Raw genomic sequence first — 6,000 nt, forward strand, 5'->3', positions numbered from 1 at the left:
TTATATCTAATTACTTCCACTTTCTGAAACACTGAAACTATTTTATACTAATAATATTGAAATCAATTTCTACTTCATACAACTGTTTCTGCAGCAGTAGTTAAAAGCTTTCTTCCATGAGTCAAGTCCTCATAAAAAGCTGATTGCCGTCTATTGTGTATTGCAATTTTAACATTACTTCCTATATTTGTATTTCCTTTATTGACTATCATATCAGTCTTTCTTCTTTCTTTCTTTCTTCCCTTCTTTCTTCCTTCCTTTCTTTCTTTCTTTCTTTCTTTCTTTCTTTCTTTCTTTCTTTCTTTCTTTCTTTCTTTCTTTCTTTCTTTCTTTCTTTCTTTCTTTCTTCTTATCCTCCTCCTCTCCTCCTCCTCCCCTTCCCCTTCTCCTCCTCCTCCTTCTCCTCCTCCTTCTCCTCCTCCTCCTTTTCTTCTTCTTCTTCTTCTTCTTCTTCTTCTTCTTCTTCTTCTTCTTCTTCTTCTTCTTCTTCTTCTTCTTCTTCTTCTTCTTCTTCTTCTTCTTCTTCTTCTTCTTCTTCTTCTTCTTCTTCTTCCTTTTTTCTTCTTTATAAAGTGAAAGGGTGTCAGGGACAGTAGATACAAGGGCCAGGGGGATTTCTCTATAGCTGGAAGCCTGCTTCATGAGTGGAGGGGAGAAGGCATATGGAATAGAGAAGGGATCACTAAGAAAATGATGGCTGGAGGAACCAGTTGGGATGGGAGATGCATGCCGAAAGTAGATAATGGACCAAACACAGACCTCTCAGTGTCTGTGTTGCAAGCCATAATGCCCAAAAGTAGAGAGAGAGTATGGGGAATATTGTCTGCCATGGAGGCAGGGGGAGGGTGGGAAAGGGGGCGTATACCAGGGATATTGGTGGTGGGGAATGTGCACTGGTGGAGGGATGGGTGTTTGATCATTGTGAGATTGTAACCCAAACATGAAAACTTGTAACTATCTCAGGGTGATTCAATAAAATAAAAAAAAATAAAAATAAAGTGAAAAAATAAATAAATAAAGTGAAAGGGTGAAATGGGACAGAGAAAAGCAGAACCATAGTGTGTGTGTGTGTGTGTGTGTGTGTGTGTGTGTGTGTGTGTGTGTTTAGGGGACACCCGACAATGCTCAGGGTTATTCTTGGCTTGCACTCAGGGATTACTCCTTGCAGTGCTTGGGGACCATAGGGGATGCTTGGGATTGAACCAGTGTTGAACATGTTCAAGACAAGTGCTCTCTCACTGTATTATTGCTCCAGATCCAGATCAGTTTTTCATAGGATGCTAAGGGTGGTCTTTGGGAAAAGGTAAGATTTGAGCAAAACAGTTGATGAAAGTGCAGAATGACTGGGTGGATATCTGGGAATGAGACTTCCAACAGAGGCCCAATGGGGACGGAGAGATTGCTCAATAGACCGAGACACTTGCTTTGACAGCAGGAGTCATATATTTGATTCTCAGCATTGTTCCTGAACACCACTAAGAGTGACTCCCAAGCATTAAGCCCAAAGCCAGGAATAGGCTTCCCACGGCACAGCCAAGAGTAGCATTTCTGCCTTCTCTCCACACCCTACACATACACACCTGGCACCCACCGACAGAAGCTGAGCAAAGCTACAGAGGTAGTTAAGAAGCAGCGAGGAGTCTGAGGGGGCTATTAAGGAATGACAGAGGCGGAGAGGTATATATGATGAGTTCTAGAGGTGATGGGATGGATCAAGCAATATACAGTCTTAAAGAATATCTTAAGGATATGTTTTGAAGAAAATTGGGGCAATTAAAGGATTTTATGCAGAGCAGTGACATAATCTAACCTATAAATAACCAAGGATTATTCTGGATAGATGCTGTTTGGGGAATTGGTAGAAGCTGGAGATCCATTTGGAATTACTGCAATGATCCAGGTATGTCACGGTACTAGAGTCTGACCACATTTTCAAAGGCTGAGGTAAGGAATCTCCTGATACTGACTCCCCTCTAGGAAGTCATGTACTTAGACTACCACATGAAGGGTGCTTAAGAGTCATGCATCATGACCCTGCAATACCACTTCTGGGAAGATACCCTAAAGGTGCAAAAAAGCACAATAGAAATGACATACGTATCTTTATGTTCATTGCAGCACTGTTCACAATAGCCAAAATCTGGAAACAACCCAAGTGCCCAAGAACAGACAACTGGTTAAAGAAACTTTGGTACATCTACACAATGAATACTATGCAGCTGTTAGGAGAGATGAAGCCATGAATTTTGCTTAAAAGTGGATAGACATGGAGAGTATCATGCTAAGTAAAATGAGTCAGAAAGAGAGGGACAGACATATAAGGACTGTAATCATTTGTGGAGTATAAAATAATGTAACATAAGACTAACACCCAAGGACAGTAGACACAAGGGCCACGAAGGTTGCTCCAGAGTTGAAAGCCTGCCTCATGAGCGAGGGAGAAGGCAGCTGGAATAGAGAAGGGATCACTAAGACAATGATGGTTGGAGGGATTGGTTGGGATGGGAGATGTGTGCTGAAAGTAGGTAAAGGACCAAACATGATGATCTCTCAGTATCAGTATTGCAAACCATAATACCCAAAAGTAGAGAGAGAGAGTATTATCTGCCCTGGAGGTATGAGGAGGGCTGGGAGGGGGCTTACTGGGAACATTGGTGATTGGAGAATGTGCACTGGTGGAGGGAGGGGTGTTTGATCATTGTATGATTGTAACTCAAACATGAAAGCTTGTAACTGTATCTCAGATGATTCAATAAAATTAAAAAAAAAGGGTCACACATCTAAAAGGTTGTGCTTGGCTTTTGTCTGTCACTCTGGGAGTTTACTTCCTGAGAAATTATCAAGATTATCTGTTTCTTCTCTCAAAGATCAAAATAAAAACATCATGGAAAAGATCAGACACTTTTATGTCTAAGTGATGAGGATGACGTTAACTTGTTCGGTCTCTAGTTTACTTTATACCAAATCACAAAGCATGGTGATTGCCACACAGGAAATAATATTTCACAAGCATCCCAGAGGAAGGGCCAGTCAGTTGCTGAACATATTAATCAGATCTTCAGAGCTCCAGTATGGGCTACGGAGAAGCCGAGGGAGAGTCCAGCCCATTTGGAAAGCTGCCAAGACTCCTCCAGAGAAGGCTTTCTTTTTGCTGTGAGATTAAAATGAGTTAATAAAAGTCAAAGAGGATAGAACATTGAATAACACCGATTGTTATTTAAGAATTTGTTATTATCATAGACTTTAAGTCCAGCCTCCTCATTTATAAGAGGGTATTTAGGTTCAGAAAGAGGAAATGGTCTGTCTGTAGTTACAATAGATTTAATGACTTACTTAATCCTTATTAAGTTGATTTATTATGTTTGGATGACCAGGCTTTCTATTCTTGCCACGCTCTCATCTGTGCTTCTTAGGTGCCTCTTACTATTCATTTCTGGGAAGCTCTTTTAAGCCATACGTTGCACGTGTCTTACCTTTCTGTCCCCACAGGGGTCTTAAGTGGGATGTTTTGTTCTTACTTAGTCTTTATGGAAATTGATCTTCAGACTGATGCTCAGCGGTGTCTGTAGCATTCTGTATACTCCAGTATTTGCCTTTGTGGTACCGAAGTAGGGCTCTTGCCTTACACATGGCCGACCAGGGTTCAATGCATGGCATCCTCCATGGTCCCTGAGCACCCCCCGGGAGTAATTTCTGAGCACAAAGCCAGGAGTCAGCCCTGAGCACCAGCAGGTGTGGCTCCCCACCAAAAATTAAAGACTGGTTTCTGTGACCAATAGCAAATGACCAAGGTGGTGGTACTACTACAGCGGAACCAGCTGACCTTGGGGCTTTTGTAACTGGTCAGCATGCTAGAATAGCACAACAACTTGCTTCCAGTGTTACTGATCTTAAATCTAATAGCTCTTTATTTATTATTTATTATTTTTATTTGCTTTTGGACCACACCCAGCAGAGCTCAGGTGTTACTCCTAGCTCTGCACTCACAGATCATTCCTGGTAGGATTAGGAGATCATAGTGGGTGCCAGGGATAGAATCTGGGTGGGCCACATGCACGGTGAGTACCCTACCTGCTGTACTATTTCTTTGCTCTAATGGCTGTTTATTTAATAGCTCATACACATATATCTCTTCAGGCTATAGCACCCACAGATACAGCGACGTCTGAGTCTGAGAGAGCAACCCGATTGCCATTTATCTCTTCCGTCTTGACTCTCTGCCTCTCTGCTGCTTTGTTGTCAGGCCATTAGCTGGTGCCATCTCACTAGTGTCTCACTAGTTTCTAGTTATCACTTGCAGGTTTCTGACTAGTTGCTGGTCACAGTTACGCATTGTCATTATTTTCCTTACATTATTTATCTTGTAAGTTACCAATCTGAGTGTCCATCCATGCCTGTCTTTTGAGCTGAATTCACTGGCTACCAGTGCTATCTTTGCTTGCCTGCATTGGTGATTTATGCCATTTATTTAGCCTGCTTCCTATTTTTGTATGTATTACCCATTCCTTCCCTTAGCTGTTACTGTTATCTGACTGGCTATACCCCATGTGAGGTGTAAACTGACACACATATGCATGCCTTCTCCTGGATCACATTTTTTTTCTTTTTTGGGTCACACCCGGAATTGTACAAGAGTTATTACTGGCTCATGCACTCAGGAATTACACCTCGTGGTGCTCAGGGGACCATATGGGATGCTGGGAATTGAACCCGGGTCAGCCGCGTGCAAGGCAAATGCCCTACCCGCTGTGCTATCGCTCCAGCCCCCTTGGATCACTTTTTTGAGGAGAAACAAACTGTCATTTTGTGAGAACCTCTGAAGCAAGGCCCGTAGGAGAACTGCAGACTCTAGCCAATAGCCTTTGAGAACAGAGACCTTCCAATAATGGAATCAGTGGAGAGAAGTCTCCAGTTCTAGTGAAGAATTGAGAAGACTATACAACTGATGTTCTAACCACCGTTTCATGGGGGATGTTGAGCTGAATCACCCAACTAAGCAGAACCTTAATTATTGTTGTTCACAGATTGTGAGACAATGAGTGTTTAAAGACACCAACCATAAATTTAGCTATTTTTTGCTCTTTAAACTTGTATTTCCATTTCCCTTCCACCTTCCTTACTTTTGACTTCCCATATTCTCATTAGTATCTTCTGACCTGTGGATATTAGGTTAGATATCTTCAAACCTGCAGAATCACTAATAATACAGATTGGGGACAGATGGGCTAAAATTGCGATCAATAAATTATTAATAAAGATAATTTAATTTATTAATAGCTCTTTTTTGTGGTGTGTTGTGTAATCAGAATACTGAAATGTCTTAGAGTTAGTAGGGGCACGTGCTGCTAATGTTTGTAGGGTTGATGGAAAAAAGGTTTTACTGGAACCTTGAGACCTAGAAAGATGTGTGAAGGTGGTCTCCTGACAAAAGTTGGATTTTTGAGTTCAGAAAGAGGGTAAAATATAAAATATTTCAACTTTTACTAGTGTTTCTCTCTTAGCTACAGTCAACTAAAAGCCAGAATCAAGTGAACCTATTTTCAGTTTGGGTTCTTTCAAAGTATATTTTAGTATAAATGTGTAAGTGAAATTCATTTATTTGTCAGGATACCTCAACAGAGGAGTGATGTAGTGATAAAGGGAAACAAACGCAGCCAGTGAAGATGGTGCTTAGGGGGTACTCCAGGCTCAGGGGCTGCCTTTTGCAGTGTTCATAGTACCACACACTACAGGGGATTGAAAAAAAATATGCACCCAGTAATTGAGCTAGCTCTCTTTTCCCCCTTTTAATTCATACAATTACTATTCTCCACCCTGTGTCATAATCAAGTGCCTAATGGTCTGATTGTGTGTATGCACTGTGCCTTAGCTAGGGTAGGGGTTATTCCTGTTAAAAATAGAAAACAAAACAAAAGATCACCTATGGAGTCTTTCATACCTGGGCCCCACCCAGACATAATGCCTAATCTAATTGTAATTTTATTCTTTCTCAAAAACTGT

The sequence above is a fragment of the Sorex araneus genome, chromosome 6 (assembly GCF_027595985.1).
Source record: "Sorex araneus isolate mSorAra2 chromosome 6, mSorAra2.pri, whole genome shotgun sequence".
In the NCBI taxonomy this organism is placed as follows: Eukaryota; Metazoa; Chordata; class Mammalia; order Eulipotyphla; family Soricidae; genus Sorex; species Sorex araneus.